Below are 23,216 nucleotides of genomic sequence, written 5' to 3'. Positions count from 1 at the left end.
CGGGGGTAATCGGCGGGTGAGGGGCTGTCTGCAATGAATTATCACTACACCAACTACACTTTAATGGTAAATGTTCGTTATGCCCATATGTTACAAGGTGTAATAATCCAGTGTTTTATTGTTTGACAATTGAGAAATTCTGCATATTTCTAATTTGACGCCAACAGCCTGGGAACGAATTGTCGATCTTGTTCAGAACACCCTGAGCGGATACTAAAGAACGTTCACATATAATATCATAATTCGGAATGCAGTCATCATTGGCATTGTCTACCTACGGATTGATTGAAATTCGGATGAACATTTGATCATGTCGCTTTCCCCAATATTTTCATTCTCTTTATTGGTCTGTCAGAAAAGAAGCGGGTATGGTAACAGCGCACTTGCAACACCATTCAATCCAACATACAATCGCGGAATTGAATTTCTTTCCAGTTGTTGACACTTGTCTGAAACATTCTTAATAAGGTTGAGAATTTTAAATATGAGGGTAATAACAATTATCATAACTTTTTGCCAGAGTAAAAACAAATAGGGATGCCTGGTCTGGTAACTAAAGACCGTTCAAGTAGCATGACATGACAACTTCATTATCATTGAACACGAATTAATGCAACTTGAATCACTATTGTACCTCGGTCCCGAAGATCTTTCCACAGAGTTTTCCTTCGCAATCCCATTGAAGGTAATCCATGACCACATTCACAAACCCGCGCCCCCTCGCGATTTCGTCCCATTAACGACATAGACTTATTTTTTTCCCTAACAGTGCAATGCGCATCTAGGCTATTTTCTGCACTGTTACCGCTGTTACCAGATTCCTAAACGACGCTCTTATGGACTGACCTCATTAACACTACACTCCTGTATGCTTCACCCGATGCCGGTGTTATGTAGTTACATTGTGTACCTTGTGTTGCCCCATTATGTATTTTCTTTTATTTTCTTTTATTTTCATGTACTTAATGACCTGTTGAGCTTTTCACTGTAAAAATACTTTTCACTGTACCTCGGTACACTTGACAATAAACAAAATCCAATCCAAATCCAATGTCCCTGTGTAGTACTGGAGTCCAGGCATTGACTTCCATTGGTTTCTTCTGGATTGCACAAGTTTCCTCGATAACCTTCAATTACATTGTTTTTAAATTGAGAGTGCCCAATTATTTTACAGTTAGTTTTTCCGATGAACATCCCTGTTGTTTTGGGCACTAGGTTTCAAATAGACTGAATGGTATTTCACCTTTGGTTCCTTGGTTTTGCAGCAATCTCTATTTGCACCAAAGCTTTCCAAGAAAACTTTGTCCATATTTCACTCTGTCTGCTTTTTCATGAAACCTCTTCTTGGTTTTTTTAACTTCCAGTGCAATCTTGTTGGTTCTGGGCTTTGTTTGATCGATTGTCTGATTTACTGTTTCCGGTATGTTTCCAGCAGACAATAATGTTTCTTTGTGCGACTTGTCGGCCGGATGGCACCTGGCAGTCCCGAACGCAGCGCCCCTGTCACTGTCGTAGATTGAATCATCCCCTGTGTTAGCTCATAGACCTTACTGTGCTTTGAGCTTGCTCAGCAAAGCACCTTCAAATGCAACCTTTTTAAAATGGACACGACAACTGTCCATAGTTACACAATCTTTGTGCGCCTATGTAAAATATGCAATGCAGAGACCTGCCAAGCCACTTTTGGCATCATCCTTCAACTGGCAACCGCTGCCACCTCGAAGGGTAAGGAAACAGAGGCATCAGAAGAACACCGACAATTTAATAGTAATCTTTATTGTCACAGGTAGGCTTACAGTAACACTGCAATGAAGTTCGTGTGAAAAGCCAAAAACCCCTAGTCGCCACATTCCGGCGCCTGTTCAGGAACACAGAAAAAGAATTAAGAATGTCCAATTCACCTAACAACATGTCTTTCAGGACTTGTGGGAAGAAACTGGAGCACCCGGGGAATCCCACGCAGATACAGGGCGAAGGTGCAGACTCCACATAGACAGTGACCCAAGCTGGGAATCGAACCTCGGGCCTTGGCGCTGTGAAGCAACAGTGCTAACTACTGTGGTACCGTGCCGCCGGGCCTGATATTGTGTGGTCCCGTCACTCTCATCACTTTAAAACGTCATATAAAATGATTGATTCCGCCTCATGCATTCTGGTGACATAAGGCTCAATGTTCGCACCAGATTTATCCACTTTTCCCATGCTTAATGGTATCAGAAAACGCCAGCACAACAGAGAATCCCGACAGCGTAGAATATGACTTTGGTAAGACGTCTTTCAGTTAAACACTCGAAAATCAAGGCTGCAATTGGAGGTATTCTGATAGAAGAGGCAGAATAAGCCTGTGGAATACACTTCACATATTAATAGTTGTTATGAAATGGCTGGCGGGCAGCACGGTGGAGCAGTGGCTAGCACTGCTGCCTCACAGCGCTGAGGACGCTTCGATCCCAGACCCGTGCGGGGTTTGCACATTGTCCCCGTGTTTGCGTGGGTCTCACCCCCACAACCCACCGATATGCAGGCTGAGTGGCTTGGCCACGCTGAATTGCCCCTTAATTGCAAAAAAAAAAGTTGGATACTCTAAATTTACATTTAAAAAATGAAATGGCTGTCAAAACCCATTACCTCATTTACCGCCCCTGAGAAAGTTAAGAAATAGTTTTGGTGCATTTATTGCACGAGACTGTTATGAAGTAATCAAACACTCGGACGAGTTGTGTCGTGATTGTCCCTGGGGCGTGGCGCGCCGCGGGATTCTCCGTGTCGCCAGCGGGGTTTACCATTGTGGGCAGGTCCGCGCCGACGGGAAATCCCCGGGCTGCCGGCGCAACGGAGAATCCCGACAGCAGAGAATCCAGCCCATTATATTTTGAAAGCTGCAGAAAAGGAATGGACACTCATTTATGGAATTTACGCATTGTAATGCATAACTAAAGATATAAAATCATTAACAACAAGTAGGGTAGCACGGTAGCATAGTGGTTAGCACAGTTGCTTCACAGCTCCAGGGTCCCAGGTTCGATTCCTGGCTTGGGTCACTGTCTGTGTGGAGTCTGCACGTTGTCCTGTGTCTGCGTGGGTTTCCTTCGGGTGCTCCGGTTTCTTCTCACAGTCCACAGTTGTGAGGGTTAGGTGATTCGCCATGCTAATTTGCGCCTAGTGGGCATTACTGGGTTCCGGGTATAGGGTACACAGGTACATACATAGAAGATAGGAGCAGGAAGAAGCCTTCGAGCCTGCTCCGCCATTCATCACGGTCATGGCTGATCATCCAACTCAATAGCCTAATCCTGCCTTCTCCCCAAAGCCTTTGATCCCATTCTCCCCAAGTGCTATATCCAGCCGCCTCTTGAATATATTCAAAGTTTTGGCATCAACTACTTCCTGCGGTAATGAATCCCACAGGCCCACCACTCTTTGTGTGAAGAAATGGCTCCTTATCTCTGTCTGAAATGGTTTACCCTGAATCCTCAAGCTGTGACCCTGGTCGTGGACATACCCACCATTAGTAATATCCTCCATGCATCTATCTTGCCTAGTCCTGTTAGAATTTTATAAGTCTCTATGAGATGCCCCCTCATCCTTCTGAACTCCAGCGTGGACAATCCCAGCCTAGTCAATCTCTCATCATATGACAGTCCCGCCATCTCTGGAATCACTGCAATTGTAGATACGTGGGCTTGAGTAGGGTGCTCTTTGTAAGTGCTGTTGCAGACTCGATAGGCCGAATGGCCTCCTTCTGCACTGTAAATTCTACGACATCTATGATAACTGTTATTAACTCATCTTAACACTAAATGCGATTTTTGCGAACAAGATACACAGAACATGAGCACGTTTGGAATCCTCATTCGGTGATCGCAGTAGGCCAGACCAGGGAAGGACGACAGCCTTCCTTCCCCAAAGGGAACCTGATGAGTTTTTACGACAATCGACAATGGCTCATGGTCATCATTCGACTTATAATTCCAGAGTTTTAAAAAATGATTTGAAGTTTCACCATCTGCCATGGTGGGATTTGAACCGGGTCCCAGCAAAGGTTACGACACCACTGCCTCCCCGAGACTGCAGAAGAGGTTCTTTCTCATTGGCACTGTTTGAAATTGTAATCTATTATTTATTCGATCACAGAGATCAGCTAGTTTTAGGTGCATAGCATCCCATACTTCTGGTGGCAATTCATCACTATTATGCAAATGTCAACCTCATGCATTTGTTTTATCATTTGCATCATTCTTTTTCCCCCTTTCCAGTGACAATGGGCAGCACGGTAGCATTGTGGGTAGCACAATTGCTTCACAGCTCCAGGGTCCCAGGTTCGATTCCGGCTTGGGTCACTGTCTGTGTGGAGTCTGCACATCCTCCCCGTGTGTGCGTGGGTTTCCTCCGGGTGCTCTGGTTTCCTCCCACAGTCCAAAGATGTGCAGGTTAGGTGGATTGGCCATGATAAATTGCGCTTAGTGTCCAAAATTGCCCTTAGTGTTGGGTGGGGTTACTGGGTTATGGGGATAGGATGGAGGTGTTGACCTTGGGTAGGGTGCACTTTCCAAGAGCTGGTGCAGACTCGATGGGCCGAATTCTATGAAATATCCTTCAGTCCAAGCATTTTACAAACTCAGCCCTTCTGCCTGTAGCTATCCCAAAAAAGGCTGCTTAACAAAAGTGAGGGTCATATAACAGGAGTGTGAATGTCAACTTGTAAATAAAATTGTCTTAAGTGTAGAAAACAGCAAATCATGATAAGTAGTTGCATTTCAGGCTGGAGAATGTAAGTTCCAGAAATTCATCAGTTCACCGCTACCATTACATTTTTGATTTGGAAATATCATATTGGAATACAGAGTAAATATATAATATTTCCTGATGATGCAAACGTGGAAGTATGGCAGAAGGGGGTGGTACAAAACGAGTCCAAGAAAAATGGACAGACCGTTTAATGCAGAGAAGTGTGAGTAAATGCATTTGGCAGAATGGAGAGGGAATTGCAAAATCGAGCTAATTAGAAATATTCCTTAAGCGTGTGCAGGGGCATAGGGTTCATACAATTATATATTTGAACGTGAGAAGATATGTTGAGAGAAGAGTTAACAAATCATAGCTTTAATAAATAAAGGTTATGTGCAAAAAAACAAAAAAATTATGCTCAACATATATAAAGTTCTGGATTTGTTTTATTACTTAAGGCAGAGGAAGAGTACTGTGTCCAATTATGGGTTACCATAATTTAGGAAACAGGTGAGGGTCCTTGGAAGGATGAAAAGGAGATTTGCCAGGATGTGCTTTAGGCACGAGAGGTTGTGGCTACGAGGTTAGGTTGAACTAATTGGGGCTGTTCTCCTTGGAACAAAATAGATTGAGGTGACAATTCACCGAGAAATATAAGAGTATGTTCGGTTTAGATAAGTTAGAAATATAAAATAGGTTCCCGCTTGATTATGGTACAAGAAGTAGGGGACACATATAAACTGTTTAGGTGAGAAATGCAAAGGAATGTGAGGAAGGACAGTATTATGCAAGAGTAGTGATGACCCTGAAGTTACTGAAGATTGTGGTGATGGTTAGTTATTCAAAAATAAATTAAATTGACACTCCAGCGGGGGCAGAGGGAGAAGGATTGCAGGGGTGCAGCGATACAGCGGGTGAACGGGACTGATTGGTTTACTTTTCAGAGGACACGCATGCATTCTCTGGCCGAATCGTCTCCTTGTTTGCCGTTATGATTCTATCAATTATAGGCTTCTCTTCTTTTATTCCTATCCTCTGACTCAATGGCGAGTAATATATTGGCCCCCTGATAGTCGAGAGTCAACCTCATTTTCGTAGGCCTCAAAGAAGCAACGCCGGATAAGAACATTGATTTTATCCCCAGATTGAAATTTGGACTTTAACCTGGTGTTGTAAGACTTCGTACTGTGCTCACCCCAGTCCAACGCCGGCATCTCCACATCATGGCAACAAACTTTAGAAAGAGAAAATCTTTCATGGTAGAAACTTGAGGCACACCATAGGGAAATGACGGCGTGAAAGTCCAACTTTCATACACCTCAGTCTAATTGGCTGGTATTTGAATATTCACGCTAACTTTTCGAATTCCACGTAGTGAATTCGTCCTGGGGACGTGTGACGTGTGCAAGCAGCAACTGTAGCTATTAGTTCTGTTTCTACCCCTATGCACTTTAATTCCAAAGATCACAATCGCCGTTAGTAATAGGAATGAAATCGTGCCAAAACACAGCATTAAGTAAAATTTTAAATCGTGTATCCAAAGCCGAGAGTTCCCCAACATGCCGATGTTGGATACATTTTCCGCAGTACCATCCTGCACTGATACATTAATGGTGACTGTGGCGGAAGGGGACGGGGTTTCATTGGCCCTCACACAAACTGCAATTATTTGCCTGAGTGGATCTTTACGCCCAAATTGGAGAATCGTCCAGATTACTCCTGTTTCTGAAATCACGGTAAACATCAGTAGGCTCGCTGAGTTGGTAGGAAAATTGAGCGTTCTGTCCAGAATCGGCATCAATGGCTGTCACTTTCGCAACCAAGTTTTCTGGGGTCGGCAGAACGTGGCATGGTTTCTCCTGCAACGGCCCCTGTACTTGGTAAACGGGATATAATTACAGGAGCATTGTCATTCTGATCTGTGATAATCACATTTACGCTCACGTTACTGCTGAGCGGAGTGTATCCCGAATCCTTCGCCTGCACACAGACACGAATTTCTTTAAGTTGCTCAAAATCAAAGGACTGTCGAGAAAACGCCACACCAGTAACCGGATGTATTGAGACGAAAGAGGACGCGGGTAGTCCGAACAGGTTATCCAAAATATGAAAAGTTATTTGAGGATTTTGCTTGGAATCCGCACCATGAGCTGAAACCGCGCCATTTGAAGCATCAACATCATTATTTTCTGTTACATATATGGTGGAGGAACGTTGCGTAAAGCGTGACGCGTTGTCATTGAGATCTGTGACTTGAATTCGGATGGTTTTGTTAGCCGAGAGGGGAGGGGAGCCAGTATCGGTACACATAACGGTAATGTTGTACTCTGGCGATTTTTGGGGGTCTATATTACCCTAAGTGACGAAGGCGTAATAGTTATTAAAGGAGCTAGTAATCTTAAACGGAATACCTCTGCTGATTCGGCAAGAAACTGCTGCTGTAGATTTGGAAGTTCGGTCTGTAACCCTTAAAACAGCTTCTTCGGTTTTCCGAGCAGCGTTTTCTGAAATGGAGCTTGACACAGAAGTTGTTATCATTTCATGGCAGTTATCATTAATATCCGTGACCTTTATAAACGCTTTGCAGTATCCTGGCAGTGGAATAGGCCACGATCCTTAGTTTGTACCATAATCTGGTATTTAAGAGAGAGAAAATGCTGGAAAATCTCAGCAAGTCTGGCAGCATCTGTAGGGAGAGAAAGAGCTAACGTTTCGAGTCCGATGACTCTTTGTCAAAGCTTTGAATCCGCAGTAATTTGCTTTTAGAATCTGGTACTTCTCCGCTTCTTCGTAGTCCACAGCACCGGTTGCGCGTATCTCCCACTTTACCGAATCTGAGATAAATACTTCCCACACTCCAGTAGGTGTGTGATCGCTGAAAGAATAGATGACCTCACCATTATGGTCTTCGTCCATGTCCACCGCAGTTACTTTCACACTCAATGTATTTTAAAATACGTTTTCCGCAGTGGTGATTTGATAGACGTTTTATCGCAAACTGGGCATTGTCATTCGCATCAAGCACAGTAATGTTAATCTGGGTGCTGCCGAACCTTTGCGGAATTCCTCAATCGAACGCCGTCAGGGTTAACCTATGTGCCGATTGTGCTCTCGATCTTGGGGTCTCTTCAGTATCAGTTCGGGAATGTCAGTTTATTCGCTGTTTGGTTTCAATGTAAAATGGTCGTTTGGGCTCAGTTTGTCGGAGTGGACACCGTTGGTTCCAGCGTCTGGGTCAATCGCACTCTCCAGTGGGAACGTCGTTCCAGCCGGCATCAGTTCTGAGAGATGTTTATATTAACCGCCCTGGTCTGGAATAAGGGCGAAATGTCATTTACATCAATAATTTCAACCTCAACACGATATAGCTTTGGCGAACTCTCAATAATAGTCTCTAACATCAACACGCATGTGAGGCTTTGTTCACACAGCGCCTCTCTGTCTCTAATTCTTCTACAAACAAAGCTCCAGTTTTTAGATACAGTTTCCTGTCTTCAGACACAATTCGAAACTTGCGCGGCAACAGCTTTTATATTTAACCCCAGGTCCTTCGCAATAACATCCGGTTATGTTTCCTCAGAAATTGAGTAGCGAGCGGACTGGATGCGAAACGTAAATGAGTATCACATAAACAAGGAGCCATTGCGACAATACCCATTATTCAGCAGAGAGGACATTCCAGATTTATCGCTCAATTATACGCCCTTTTACACGATATGAGGAACGTAATTGTTCATCACCTGAATTATCCAGATGAAAAGCTGTTTGGTGCGTACAACAGCGCTAACCCTTCGCTTGTGCACTGAAAGGTGTCCACATTTTTCCCAGCCTTCTTTTCAAATGATCGACCTAGAACATGGAATGCTGCTGGCTGTTCGCTTCTTCGGTACTGCGCGGTTGTTCGTGTTGGGGGAGTGGTGCTCGATCTCCAGCCACATTTCGGCATCTTATCGATAGATAGCGACACAGAGAGACACAGACAACAATAATATCAAATACTCTTAAAGCAACAGTGCCTCTATTGAACACTGCAGGAATTATTTTGTGTATTGAACGTGGTGCAGCATTAATTCAAGTTCAACACATTTGTTTTGACATAATTATTTATTTGACGATCAGGGAAGATGCAAGCTCATTAGTTTAATCACTACTGTGCCTGGGCCCATTCGTTTCAGCTAATATACTCATGTAAATATAATATCTATATCTTCATCGAACATCTGTAGTTGGACGGTACAAACAATCTGCTCGATTAGAGAAAAAGAGGTTCCTTTGGCAGATTGTTTAGGGACTTATATATTTCTTTGTCACGTCGAGAAGTAATACCCGTACCAATCGTGTGCTTACATGATGCAATGAGTAATGATTTTACATTCCAATCATCTGCTTCATCAAGTAGAAGTTAAAATTACATGAAGCCATTGCACTAATCGGAAGACTCGTTTTTCGGATAAAACCCATTATTTTTTATTTTTCCAGCCTGCATTCGCTATTGCAGAAGCATGACGCGCAAGGTCGGTTAATTTGCAAATGGAAGGCCGGCCATCAGCACACCAATGCAACTGGGGATGGTCGAGAAGAGAAGCCCAACTCGCATTGCCAATTGCAAAGAAGAAAGGACATTCATCAAAACATTGACGGACATATTTGTTTCTACAAACGCCGGGACGTCATGAAGCTGAGTTGTGTGACAGAATTTATTGACGTATATTTATTACAAGCATTGTTAGACTTCTATTTGGTGCAAGCTTCTAAAAATAATCAATGTAATTCCACGGACCGTCCATTATGTCAAAGAATGTTTGCTTTTCCTGGATAATGCTCCAATATATAACATTACGCTTAGAATTTTCCTGCATCAGCTTGTGAAAACGTTGGCTTTAAACATTTAGAATATCCTTGATCTGGGGATATATTTTGGGCGGGATTCTCCACTCCCGCGCCGAAGTGCCCACGCTGTCGTGAACGCCGTCGAGGTTCACAATGGCACGAAACGGCCCCTATCCTGACCGATTCAGGCCCCGACAATGGGCTAGGATCGGGGCCGCGTCATCTACATGCGCCAGGCCTTGTCGCCGCGTAAAGGCGTCGCCGCATACATGACGCGGCCGGCGCCGCATAACTGCCGTCACCCGCGCATGCGTGGTTGCCATCCTCTCCGAGTCCGCCCCGCAAGAAGATGGCGGACGGATCTTGCGGGGCCGTGGAAGGAAGGAGGTCCTCCTTCAGAGAGGACAACCTGATGATCGATGGGCACTGATCGTGGGCCATCCCACATTTGAGGTACCCCCGGTGCAGGATCCCCCCCCCCAAGCAGGCTGCCCCACCAGCGTTCCCGCGCTGATCCCGATGGCTGCGACCAGGTGTGGATGGCGTGGGGGGAACCCGCCATTTTGGCCTGGCCGCTCGGCACATCCGGGCCTGAGAATAGCGGGGGTGCTGGAGAATCGCCATTTTGGGTGTCTCAGGCGATTCTCCGGCCTGCGGCCCGCGGAACTCGACGTTGCCACGGTTCCCGCTGCTTGGGAGAATCGCGGGAGGGCATCAGATCGACGTCCCGGGAAATTTTGGCGGCCAAGGCGATTCTCCCAACCGGCGCGGGAGTGGAGAATCTCGCCCTTTGAGTCTCCTTCCTCGGCGGGCAGCTTGCGACTGGTGTCTCCAGAACTCCATGGGCGAGATTCTCCACTCCCGCGCCAGTTGGGAGAATCGACTGGGCTGCCAAAACGTCCCGGGACACCGGTCCGACGCACTCCCATGATTCTCCCAAGCGGCGGGACGGCCCTGTCGAGATCCGCGGGTTGCAGGCCAGAGAATCGCTGGAGACACCCAAAATGGCGATTCTCCAGCACCCCTGCTATTCTCAGGCCCGGATGGGCCGAGCGGCCAGGCCAACATGGCGGGTCCCCCCCGGCGCCGTCCACACCTGAGAAGAAATTCTCCAGTATCGGCGCGATGTCCCCCGACTGGCGCCCAAAATGGCGCAAATCAGCCGGGCATCGCGCCGCCCCAAATGTGCGGAATGCTCTGCATCTTTGGGGGCTGAGCCCCAACATTGAGGGGCTAGGTCAGCGCCAGACGAATTTCCGCCCCGCCATCTGGCGGAAAAGGGGTGAAATTCTCTGGAAACGGTGTGATGTCCGCCGACTGGCGCCCAAAACGGCGCAAATCAGATGGGCATCGCGCCGCCCCAAAGGTGCGAAATGCTCCGCATCTTTGGGGACCGAGCCCCAACATTGAGGGGCTAGGTCGGCGCTGGACAAATTTCCGCACTGCCAGCTGGCGGATCAGGCCTTTGGTGCCCCGCCAGCTGGCGCGGAAATGAGATCTCCGGGCAGCGCATGCGCGGGAGCGTCAGCGGCCGCTGACAGCTTCCCACGCATGCGCAGTGGAGGGAGTCTCTTCCGCCTCCGCCATGGTGGAGACCGTGGCGGAGGTGGAAGGGAAAGAGTGCCCCCATGGCACAGGCCCGCCCGCGGATCGGTGGGCCCCGATCACGGACCAGTCCACTGTGGGGGAACCCCCCAGGGCCAGATCACCCCACGCCCCCCCAGGACCCCGGAGCCTGCCTGCGCCGCCTTGTCCCGCTGGTAAGGTAGGTGGTTTAATTTACGCCGGCGGGACAGGCATTTTAGCAGCGGGACTTCGGCCCATTCAGGCCGGAGAATCGAGCGGGGTTGCACGCCAACCGGCGCGGCATGATTCCCGCCCCCGCTGAATCTCTGGTGCCGGAGACTTCGGCAACCAGCGGGGGCAGAATTCACGCCAGCCCCCGGCGATTCGCCGACCCGGCGGGGGTCGGAGAATCTCGCCCAAGGCCTTTGGTGCCCCACCAGCTGGTGCGGAATTGACATCTGCGGGCGGCGCATGCGCGGGTGCGTTAGTGGCCGTTGACGGCATTCCCGCGCATGCGCAGTGGAGGGAGTCTCTTCCGCCTCCGCCATGGTGGAGAAGGAAAAGAGTGCCCCACGGCACAGGCCCGCCCGCGGATCGGTGGGCCCCGATCGCGGGCCAGACCACCGTGGGGGTACCCCTGGGCCAGCTCACCCCGCGCCCCCCCCCCCCCAGGACCCTGGAGCCCACTCACGCCGCCTTGTCCCGCTGGTAATGTAGGTTGTTTAATCTACGCCGGCGGGACAGGCATTTTAGCAGTGGGGCTTCGGCCCATCCGGGCCGGAGAATCGCGGGGGGAGGGGGGGAGGGGGGGCGCCAACCGGCGCGGCACGATCCTCACCTCCGCCAAATCTCTGGTGCAGGAGAATTTGGCAACCGGCGGGGACGGGGTTCACGCCAGCCCCCGGCGTTTCTCCGACCCGGTGGGGGTCTGAGAACAGCGCGGGAATGCTGAGGCGGCCTGTGGGGGGGAGGGGGGATCCTGCAACGGGGGTACCTCATATGTGGCATGTCCCGCGATCGGTGCCCACCGATCGTCAGGCCGTCGTCTCTGAAGGAGGACCTCCTTCTTTCAGCCGCCCCGCAAGATCCATCCGCCATCTTCTTGCGGGAAGGACTCGGAGAGGACGGCAACCACGCATGCGCAGGTTGGCGTCGGCCAACCCACACATGCGCGGTTGACGACAGTAATGCAGCGCCGGCCACATCATCTATGCGGCGCCGCCTTTACACTCCGAAAAGGCTTGGCGCATGTAGATGACGCGGCCCCGATCCTAGCCCATTGTCGGGGCCTGAATCGTTCGGGATCGGAGCCGTTTTGCGCCATCGTGAACCTCGACGCTGTTCACGACGGCGTGGGCATTTCGGCGTGGGCGTGGAGAATCCCGCCCCATATAGCTATTCATTGTGATTCCCCTACTCAGCCCAACCTAATTACATCGAGCCCCTTCCTCCTCGCGGTGGACAGATTTACCTCAATTACGAATGACAAAATACTTCCATGGTGCATTGCTCAGATCGAGGATGTTTGCTCTATGCTTTGATATGATTTATATTTGATTATCTAGAAAAGTTCACCATTTCGACTGTGCCCATTTCAACTTGTGACCAATTGAAACTCTGCGTTGCCAACCGTTAGTTTAACCACATAATCATTCCAGAAAGACTCCTCCCCAACGTCAGCTTTGGGGTACACCAAAGAGGAGCTGAGGAATCTCTCTCAGAAGTTCCCAGGTAAGGTTGTAAAGAACATTGGTCCAGAAGCACTAACTTTCCTTGGACAATTGCATTGCGCTGCAGTTGCATCAACATGGGGATTTCAATTGTAATCTTCGGATTGTTCTGCAGTTAGACACTCGGTTACTCTGAAAAGGTTAAACAGAAAAAAACAGTTCTAACTTCAGATTAAATATGTTAAAAACGTTAAAGAATTCAGGCATGGTATAGGCCTGCACTTCCGACCCGCAAACCGCCCACGTCTGCTCTCCAACTAAACTCCCAACCCCCAATGCTGTTCCGCACACGGGATTCCCCAAGAGCCCTGGCTTGCCCTCCGACCTGACCACACACTGCCAACCAACCTCAACCCTATCAACACCCTGGTATGAATCTCCTACTCGATACCACTCTGGCCAGACCTCCCTTGACCAGGCCACCTCCTCCCCCCGCCCACACCCCATCAAAAAGACACCATCCGATCTAAATGATGGTCCCAGACCTAACTCTAGCCCGCAGGACCGACCACCTCCCTGAACTGAATCACAACCGCCCAGATCCGAAGAACAGCCCCGCAGACGCGAACGACACCCATCCCTCGCAACCCCACCATCCACCGCCGTACTGACGTCCCACACAGAATGACACCTTGCCGATGCGACTAGCCGTAATACAACAGACACCCCGGCCAAAATGACACTCCCAAACCAACACGTTCCACACGAACACCCGCCAGCCTGACGCCATCCCTCCTCGAGAGCCCACCTCGCCACCTGTCCCGCCAAGGGACAGCCTCTTAAACCGATCATCCTCCTGACCTGCCGACCGCATATGAACCACAGCCCCCAAATCAAACGAACCCTCAGAGCCGACAGCGTTCCCACCTGGCCAACAACCTTATGCTCAGATACCCTGATGTAGATCCTTCCAGGTCCAAAATCCCCCGCACCCCGCCTCTCTCCTGACCCCCAGACCCACATACCATTCAATTTCCTTGGTAACTTACCTTCTCCCTTTCAGTGGGCCCTTTAAACTGACTTAGTTTACGACAGTTCCTGCCGTAAAACGCGGTGCATCCTCCTTCGCTTCGCTCCTTGTGCACTAAGTCGCTGCAGCTGGGGTCGCGATCTGCCTGAGTCTCACTTGGCCTGAGTCAGGAAGATCGGGCGAAACAGACGTTTTCCATTTGAAGCTCAGATAAGTTGCTACCGTTTGGCAATCTGCGGTTAATTGCCACTCCAAGGAAGTCACGGGCCAATACTAATTATAACTTAAGAGTAACTATTTCAAACACTCAGGTCATGACCCGCCTGGTTCACCCCCACAGTCCGGTTTCGTACAGCCCACTAACCAACCAAGGACATTGGGGTAGAGTCTGCTCCTGGGCTCCTGGGTGGAGGGAGGGTTCAGGAGCAGTCAGCTCCAGGTTGCGGGTGGCGGCGGAGGATCGGGGGAATCTGGGGCGAAATTCCTCGGAAACGGCGCGATGTCCGCCGACTGGCGCCCAAAACGGCGCCAATCAGACGGGCATCGCGCCGCCCCAAAGGTGCGGAATGGTCCGCATCTTTGGGGGCCGAGCTCCAACATTGAGGGGCTAGGCCGACGCGGGAGGAATTTCCGCCCCGCCAGCTGGCGGAAACGGCCTTTGTTGCCCCGCCAGCTGGCGCGGAAGTGACATCTCCGGGCGGCGCATGCGCGGGAGCGTCAGCGGCCGCTGACAGTTTCCCACGCATGCGCAGTGGAGGGAGTCTCTTCCACCTCCGCCATGGTGGAGACCGTGGCGGAGGCGGAAGGGAAAGAGTGCCCCCACGGCACAGGCCCGCCCGCGGATCGGTGGAGGTATTGGTCAGGTCCGCAACTGGCGTGCATACACCTACATCCCCTCCTCCGTCACTGTGGCACTGCATCAAATGCCTTTTGGAAGACCATTTACACCTCATCAACAGCATTACTCTTATCGACCATTTCTGTTACATCCTCCAAAAAATTCCAGCAAGTTAACGAAACCTTTGCAGGCTCTTCCTAACCAACGACTATTATTCCATGTGATTACCAATTATCTCACGAATAATTGTTTCCAGAAATGTGTCCGCCACTGATGTTAAATTGACTGGCCTGTAATTTCTGGAGCTATCCTTACACATATTTGTTGTCAAATGGCATAAGATTTGCAATTTTCCAGTTCGCCTGCGTCAATCTAACGCTGGAAGGTTATTGACAGAATGCCAGCAATTTCAATTTTCATTTCTTTCAATTTACTCCTATGTTGAAACTCCACCTTCTCAGTTCCCTGAATTTCCTCTCTTATTCAATTCATCCACTTTGGATCACAGAAGCATATGTTAAGGTCGCACACCAGTAGAGGTGCTTGCCGTGAGGAAAATCCTGCCAATGGGCTTTACCTGCTATCCACCAGGAAAGCAGTGTACCACCTCCGCCAGACACGGGGGACCTTCTACGAACACGGAGACAAGGCTGAACACCTATTGGCTCACCAGCTGAGAAAGCAGGCAGCCACAAGAGAAATAACACAGGCAAAGAATGTCAGAGGCAGACTCGCAGTGGAACCAAAAGAGGTCAATCAGGTGTTTGAGGCCTTCTAATGAGGACGGTAAAGATCCGAGCCCCCTGACATGGACGTGGGGATAAAACAGTTCCTCGACGGACTGGAATTGTCAATTGTGGGGGAAGACAGATGGGCAGAGCTGGAAGCACCAATAGACCTGGGGGAAATCATGGAGAGCATCAGCTCCATGCAGGCGGGGAAGGCACGGGGACCCAATGGGTTCTGGCGGAGTTCTATAAAGAATTTGTGCCACTCCCGGCCCCACACCTAAGGGGCATGTTCATGGATTCACTGGAAAGCGGCACTTTGCTCCTCATGCTAGAGCAGGCCACAATCTCACTAATACCCAAAAAAGATAAAGTCCGAACGGAATGTGGATCATACAGACCCATGTCACTGCTGAATGTTGACGGAAAAATACTCGCCAAGGTCCTGGACAAAAGGCTGGAGAACTGCATACCGGAGGTGGTCACAGAGGACCAACTGGGCTTTGTCAAGTGTAGGCAGCTCACTGCAGACATCAGGCGGCTGCTGAACATAATAATGACCCCCCAAAGAGCACAGAGTTTCACGCTATGTGGATAATCTGATTATTTTATGTCTCAAAGCCATAGGAGGGACTGAAGGCAATAGTGCAAATCCTGACAGAGTTTGGAACCTTTTCAAGCTACAAACTTAACCTGGACAAAAGTCAGGCATTCCCAGTGAACCCAATTGGGGGAGGGGCAGAGCAGCAGGGGTTCCCGTTTAAAACAGTCCAGAACAGATTTCGTTACCTGGGGATCCAGATAGCCAGACACTGGACACAGATCCACAAGTGGAACCTGACCAGGCTGGTGGAGGCAATAAAAACGGACCTACAGTGGTTGGGCTCACTCCCACTGTCCCTGGTGGGGAGAATGCAGATGATCATGATGAACGTACTGTCAAGGTTCCTCTTCCTGTTTAGATCCATACCGATCTTCAACCCCAAGGCCCTTTTTCAAAATGCCTAATCATGGCATTTGTGTGTGTGTGTGGTGGTGGTGGTGGTGGTGGTGGGGTGTTGGTTGTTGAGTGGGTAAGAATCCGAGAATTCCCAAACTGCAAAGAAGGAAAATCAAAGAGCGCTTGGCTTTACCGAACCTACAGTACTACCACTGGGCAGCAACAACAAATGGAGGAGACCTCCTGCAAAGGAACGACCCTCCGGGCCCTGGCTACAGCAGCACAACCATTCCCCTCAACAAGATACACAACGAGCTCAGTGGTAGCGGCCACACTGAGAACGTGGGTCCAACTGAGACAACACTTCAGGCTAACTAAGATGTCCCACATGGCCCCCATCTGCGGCAATCAGAAATTCCCCGAGCCATGCTGGGCACCACCTTCAAAAGGTGGAGATGAGAAGGGGACACACTGATGGTCAGGGACTTTTACATAGCGCACAGACTGGCGACACTTGACGAACTGGCGAGGAAGTGGAAACTAACAAAAGGGCAGGAAATGAGGTACATTTAAATAAAACACTTCCTAACCAAAGAGACAGTAGGGCACACCAGGGCCCCAGAAACCACACTATTGTTGGACCCAATAGGCACAAGCAGAAAGGAGGGAATATATACGGACAGTTACTGGCCAGAGTGCGTACACCACTGGGCGGGACCAGAGAAAAATGGGAGGATGAGCTGGGGACAAAGGTGGGGTGGTGACGCTGGAGTGAAGCCCCGAGCAGGGCTAACTCCACCTCCTCCTGCGCAAGGCTCAGCCTAATGCAGCTCAAAGTGGTGCACAGAGTGCATCTGACCAGAACCCGAATGAGCAGGTTCTTCCTGGACGTGGAAGACAAATATTAGTGGTGCCAGAGGGGCCCGGCCAACCACACCCACGTGTTTTGGGTTTGCCCCAAACGTGCATGGTTCTGGGCAGCCTTCTCTGAGGCAATGTCCAAGGTTCTGGGGGTGAGGGTGAAGCTATACCCGATAGTGGCAATCTTCGGGGTATCGGAGCAGCCAGAATTACACATGGGGAAGGGGGCCAAAGCCCTTGCTTTCGCTTCCCTAATTGCACGCCAGAGAACCCTGCTCAGCTGGCGATCAGCAGCACCACAAACAGCTGCAGACTGGCCCGCTGACCTTTCGGAATTTCTCCATCTGGAGAAAATTAACTATGCCATCCGATGGTCGGAGGAAGATTTCCTAGATACACGGGGGCAGTTTATGGGCGTGTTCCAAAACCTGTTCGAGGCCAGGAACGAGGAGTAAGATAAGAAAACAGGAAAGAGAGGAAAAAAAAGAGGGAGGACATGGAAAAAAAACAAGATAGATGAGGAACCAAAGGAATGCACAACCCGGGGGTGGGAGGGAGGGGGAGGAGAAGATAGATTGAAGGCGGGGAAGCCATGAAAGAGGAGAAGAGGTGGGAGGGTGGTAAACCCCCCCTCCCCCTCTCCTCGAACACAAAAGCAAACACAGCCGAAGTCGAGGCGGGGGGGGGGGGGGGAGAGAAAAGGGAGATGGGAGGACAGGGGGAGTACGCAAGGGAGGGCGAGAGGGAACAGGGGGGCGTGGAAGGGTGGGAATAGAAGGGACCATAGCCCAAGCCAGACGGTGGGGAAATCTATATAAAATTAATTGAAGGAAGGACAAGATAAACCTTTCTGTACATTAACGTAAATTAGCAAGGTTAAGAAAAATGTATTTCTATACAATTGTTTATAAATATGGAAAATGCCAATAAAATTTTTTTTTAAAGAAGATTGCACACCAGACCCCAATACTTGATGGGATACGAGACAAGAGCCCCAAACACATTTTTAATTTATTTGTAAAACTGTGAGGAAAGGATACTTCACACCAGAAGTGATTACTCTATCCAATAGGTATCTTTATTTGAAAACTTTGATTTAAACATTGATTAACCACGATGACATCAAAGGAACTAACTTTACCATTCTCAGTTCTGAAACACAAGGAAAGCCTGACTTGCGCCTTACACTTTGCTAACCCCAATTGAGCAGTTCAAATGCCACTTACAAATAAATTTAACAGAATAGCTTTACTTGATTATCTGTGTGGATGCGGTTTTTAGAGATTTCTTTGGGGGATTTTTTGAAGAGGAGGACCCTTTCAGGCATCGCCTAAATATCCTTCTGTCTTGTCAGATGCTCCTGGTCAACCTGATAGTATTTGTCAATCCTGTTGCTCATCTGTGCAAAAGTCGAGGAGACCTGGTTCCCCTAATATGTTACACTGTCTGAATTTCACTATGTTCCAGGACCTGCTTAGCTAGGACTAAACAATCCCTCATAAACTATTTACTCTTTAAGGAATCTACAGCAATCATAAAACTGTTGCATTTGACATCTTCCAGTAAAAGGTAAATGGTTAAAATTAATCATGGCTGATATATCTATATACAATATCTTACATTCATCACACATATAATAGGGTATTAAGCCACAAGACCCAACTTCCTTGGACCTGCTCTTTGAAATATATCTCTAATTGTGGCCATTCTCTTGTCATTCGGCCGTAGCTCTGATCATTTGTTCCATTTCCATAATTTATCCAATTCCATTTTGAACGTAATTGAATCTATATCCACGAACCATTTCAGAAAATGCATGTTAGTTCGTAACAATTGGATGCAGTGAACAAGTTCTCCTCATGCTCGTGTTGGTTCTATTACCTTAAATCTGAGACCTCAGATTACTGGTCCTTCTGCAAATGCAAACACTGACGCGATACTCTTGCTGTGTTGTGCCAGCTGCCGATTCCGGTGTTCCCTGCAAACAGCAGGAGAATCCTTAAATGGGCTTCGCTCCATGCGCCGAATGAATCATGATGCTCCCGAACTGTGGGCGCGATTCTCCACTCCCACGCCGGTTGGGAGAATCGCCTGGGCCACCAGAATTTCCCGCGATGCTGGGCCGACGCCCCCCGTGATGGTGGACCATGACAGAATGTCGTTCGAGGCCCTAACGGACATCACATGCAGGAGGAGACTACGGTTCAGCAGGGAGATGGTCACGCATATATTCCAGCTCGTGGCGCACCTCGCACCATGTGGAATGTGAGGAGGACACGCGATACCAGTCTCCGTCAAGGTGACGGTGGCCCTAAACCTCTATGCGACCGGTTCCTTCCAGGCGCCGAGCGGGGACCTATCCGGGATATCACAGGCATCGGTCCACAGGTGCATCAGGGCCATCACTGACGCCTTGTACGCCATCGCGGACAGGTACATTCAATTCCCCGAGGACCGAGCACAGCAAGAAGCACGGGCACGTGGATTCGCCAAGGTGGCCGGGATACCAATGGTCCAGGGTGTCATTGATAGTGCGCACATCCCCATGCACCCGCCTGCAGACAGCAGGGACGTGTTCATGAACAGAAAGGGCGCATACTCCATGAACATTCAGGTGGTGTGTGACCCCCACTTGAAGATCATGCACATGTGTGCAAGGTACCCCGGCAGTGTGCATGACGCCTACATTCTGGCACAGTCGTTCATCCCCGCAATGTTCGATGGATGCCCCCCCCGGCTGAGGGGCTGGTTGCTGGGCGACAAGGGCTATCCATTGAGGCCATGGCTGCTGACGCCAATACGGAGGCCTCACAGCAACGCAGAGAGCCTATACAATGAGGCACATGCAGCAACCAGGGGTGTGGTGGAGCGGTGCTTCGGGCTGCTGAAGATGCGCTTCAGCTGCCTGGACCAATCAGGAGGTGTCCTGCAGTACCAACCCGACAGGGTCGGTCGCATAGTTGGGGTCTGCTGTGCGCTGCACAACATTGCCATGCAGAGTGGAGATGACCTGGTGGAGGAGCCGGAGGGAGGACCTGACGGCACCGGAGCCAACGCAAACGAGGGGGATGGGGAAGAGGAGGATGCGGAGGATGAGGATGATGGGGCGCATCAGGGTGGGGGAGGGGCGCAGGACACAGACACTGCCGGGCTGCACGTTACACCCAGGAGGCTGTGCACCGGCACCGCCGCGGACAGCGGGCACGTGAAACGTTGGTGGCCGCACGGTTCACGTACTGTGGGGGTGGGATTCGCTGAACACTGCCACTTGCACCATCACGCCTATACACTGGCACCACACAGCGCCCACCACCTCCCCCGCCCCCCTCCCCCCTGGCACCCTCACCCCCGCACCGCGTTCACGGCAACAATTCCACATCACCTTACCACTGCGGCACTACGGGATTGCACAACATTGATGATTGGGTAAGCGGGTGTGATCAGTGCCATGTTGAATGATGACAGCCCACTCTGCGATGAGCTGTGTGCTCAGATTCGCCAGCCAAGGTCTGACTCATGGCTATGGCTGAACCATGCACTCCGGTGGTCACAGCCTTCGTGACGGATATTTCACCACATGCCCGTGGGGTGGCTGGCGTTGGTGTACCGAGGACAATGGTGTACGATTATGGGGGGGCGGGGGGGGGGGGGGAAGGGTCAGCACATCCGGAACTGACCTTGAACGGCTCGTATACCACTACACCAATCGGGCACCCTCACGGGCCCCCTGGCACCGGACATAGCACACAGTCTTACAAGTCAGATATAACAGTGCGTTTATTCATGTGGTAAACATAGGTGCCCTACCCACTACAACTAGACTGTGCCCTGCACCCATGCCAACTTCTTACGTGCCTAACGACTTTGCCTTACAGGCCCTACCACTATATCTCGGTGTGTTCCCAGATGGTACAGCAGGAGTGGAGATGGACTGCTGTGAATCACACCCTTCGACATGGCTCCGCGTCGGCACATGTTTCCTGGGGCGGCCAGGCTGCTCTGCGGGCGTGCTGGATGGTGTGGTGCCACCCTGACCTGCCCACTCCCCACCAGATGCGCCAGGGATGGAACGGGGGGAGGCCGAGTGTACCGGGACGTCCCTTGGTGGAGCTACCGGGACGGGCCCCAGAACCTCCTCCTCCATCGGGGAACCCGGTGGCCCCCGTGCCTCACTGTGGGACGGAGATGCGCTCGGAGACATGCCCCGTCGCACCCCCGACAGCTGGCGCTGCCAGTCCTGGAGGCCTGCAGCAGTATCGACCACGGTCCGAATGTTCACCGAGACGGGGCCCAGGGAGTGCCACATTCCTGCCAAGGTCTGTGCGATCTCGACCTGTGAGTGCGCGACGCCATCCATCACGTGCGCCAGGCAGTTAATGCTCTCCGCGACCAATTGCTGGGACTGAGCCATCGCTTGCTGGGACCGGGCCATGGCATGGTGAGACTCAGCCAGGGCCCGGAGAGCGGCGGCAATGTCGTGTTGGCTCTGTGAGATGGCTGCCTGTGAGAGGGCAGCCCGCTCCTGGGCCTGGATGACGTGTGCACGTGAAGCCCAAGACCTTGCAGAACCTGACCCATGGCCGAAACCCCTTCACCCATTGCCGCCACCGTGGACGCCACCCGTGTGGTGTCAGCCTGGGTGGCTGCGATGAGCGGCACCACTCCCTGCTCCTGGACGTGGATAGACTCCTCCAGCTGCATGTGCAAGTCCTGGAAGATGGCCCTCATCCCGTTACTCAGTCCCTGGGTGTCCACACGCATCGGTTGTCCGGGTGGGTCAATTACATACAGGAACCCGGGAACCGTCTGGGTGGCAGCTGCTTGCTGGGCCTGGGCTGCCCTCCGACCGTCCAGCCCCTCGGCTGCTCCAAACTCCACCTGCTGTACTGGCTCGGCTGTGGGTTGCGCACCAGACAGTGACCCAGGAGCCTCATCACTTATATGCCCAACCGAGGTGAGTGTCTCTGCGATGGTGAACAGTGGGGGAGACAGCAGTGCCGGAAGCTCGAGGACATCATCCGTCCAGAAGTCTGGTGTGTACTGGTCCCCCTCATGGCCCGGCGCAAGCTCCATGCGGGCCATGTCGTCTTGAGTTTGATCCAGCGGGGTGTGGCCGTGATGTGGGCTTCGGCATTACTGTCCACCCTGTGCCCCTGACTAACGTCTGTCCCGGTGGTCTCAGCGTCCCGGTCCTGTGTCCCAGACTGTGAGGTCTGCCCTCCTGTCCGATCAACTGCCAACCTCTGGCGTGCGTTCCTGGGTGCAGTTGCGGTGGGCGGCGTTGCGCTGCTTCCTGGGCGAGACGATCCTGAAGGTTCGGCGGATGGCCCTGGGGAACATAAAAGATTCGGGGTTCGTTAGACACGGTGTCCCGGGTGCATGGTGGTGGTGGGTGCACAGTGTGAGGGGGATGGGATCGGGGGTGCAGTGGCCAGAGTGTGAGGGGGGATGGGATCTGGGGTGCAGTGGCCAGCGTGTGAGGGGGGGTGGGATCGGGGGTGCAGTGGCCAGAGTGTGAGGGGGATTGGATCGGGGGTGCAGTGGCCAGAGTGTGAGGGGGGCGATGACGGGTTGGAGGTGGAGCGGACATGCAGGGTTCTCTGCACCTCTGACCTGGCATGGCGCGACCTCCTGGCTGGCGGATCCCCCAGCGAGGTCCAGGGCCCTCTGCTCGTGAACAGTTAGGGGGTGCAGGACAGGAGAACCCCCTCCGGTTCTCATGCGCTCCCGCTGGTTGTGCGCTGTCTTGTCCTGGGTGGGGGGGGGGGGGGGTGATAAAGCATCACCATTAGGCGGGTATCATCAGGGCATGCAGATATAGACAACATTGTTGCTGGTTCAGGAGACAGCACGCCATGGCTTTGCTCCAGGGGTTGTCCCGGGGCTCATGTGGGTCGAGCAGATAGTTGGGCACCGTGACCACCCCAAACCCCCCTGACCCCCCCAACATCGCCCCTGATGCCCCAGTCCCCCCCCAACACTCCCAACCCCCCCCCCACCCCCCGTGCCGGGGGGGGGGGGGAGC

At 51.2% G+C, this 23,216-nt stretch overlaps 1 protein-coding gene across 1 annotated transcript in view; it reads right to left on the bottom strand.

Annotated features, from left to right (window-relative positions):
* LOC140427200 (protocadherin alpha-C2-like) overlaps positions 1-23,216 on the bottom strand; it is a 224,294-nt gene that overhangs the window by 146,247 nt on the left and 54,831 nt on the right. The window lies entirely within an intron of this gene.

This window comes from Scyliorhinus torazame, chromosome 7, assembly GCF_047496885.1.
Source record: "Scyliorhinus torazame isolate Kashiwa2021f chromosome 7, sScyTor2.1, whole genome shotgun sequence".
Classification (NCBI taxonomy): domain Eukaryota; kingdom Metazoa; phylum Chordata; class Chondrichthyes; order Carcharhiniformes; family Scyliorhinidae; genus Scyliorhinus; species Scyliorhinus torazame.
Note: the sequence above shows the minus strand (reverse complement) of the source record. Positions and strands in the feature narration are given on the sequence as shown.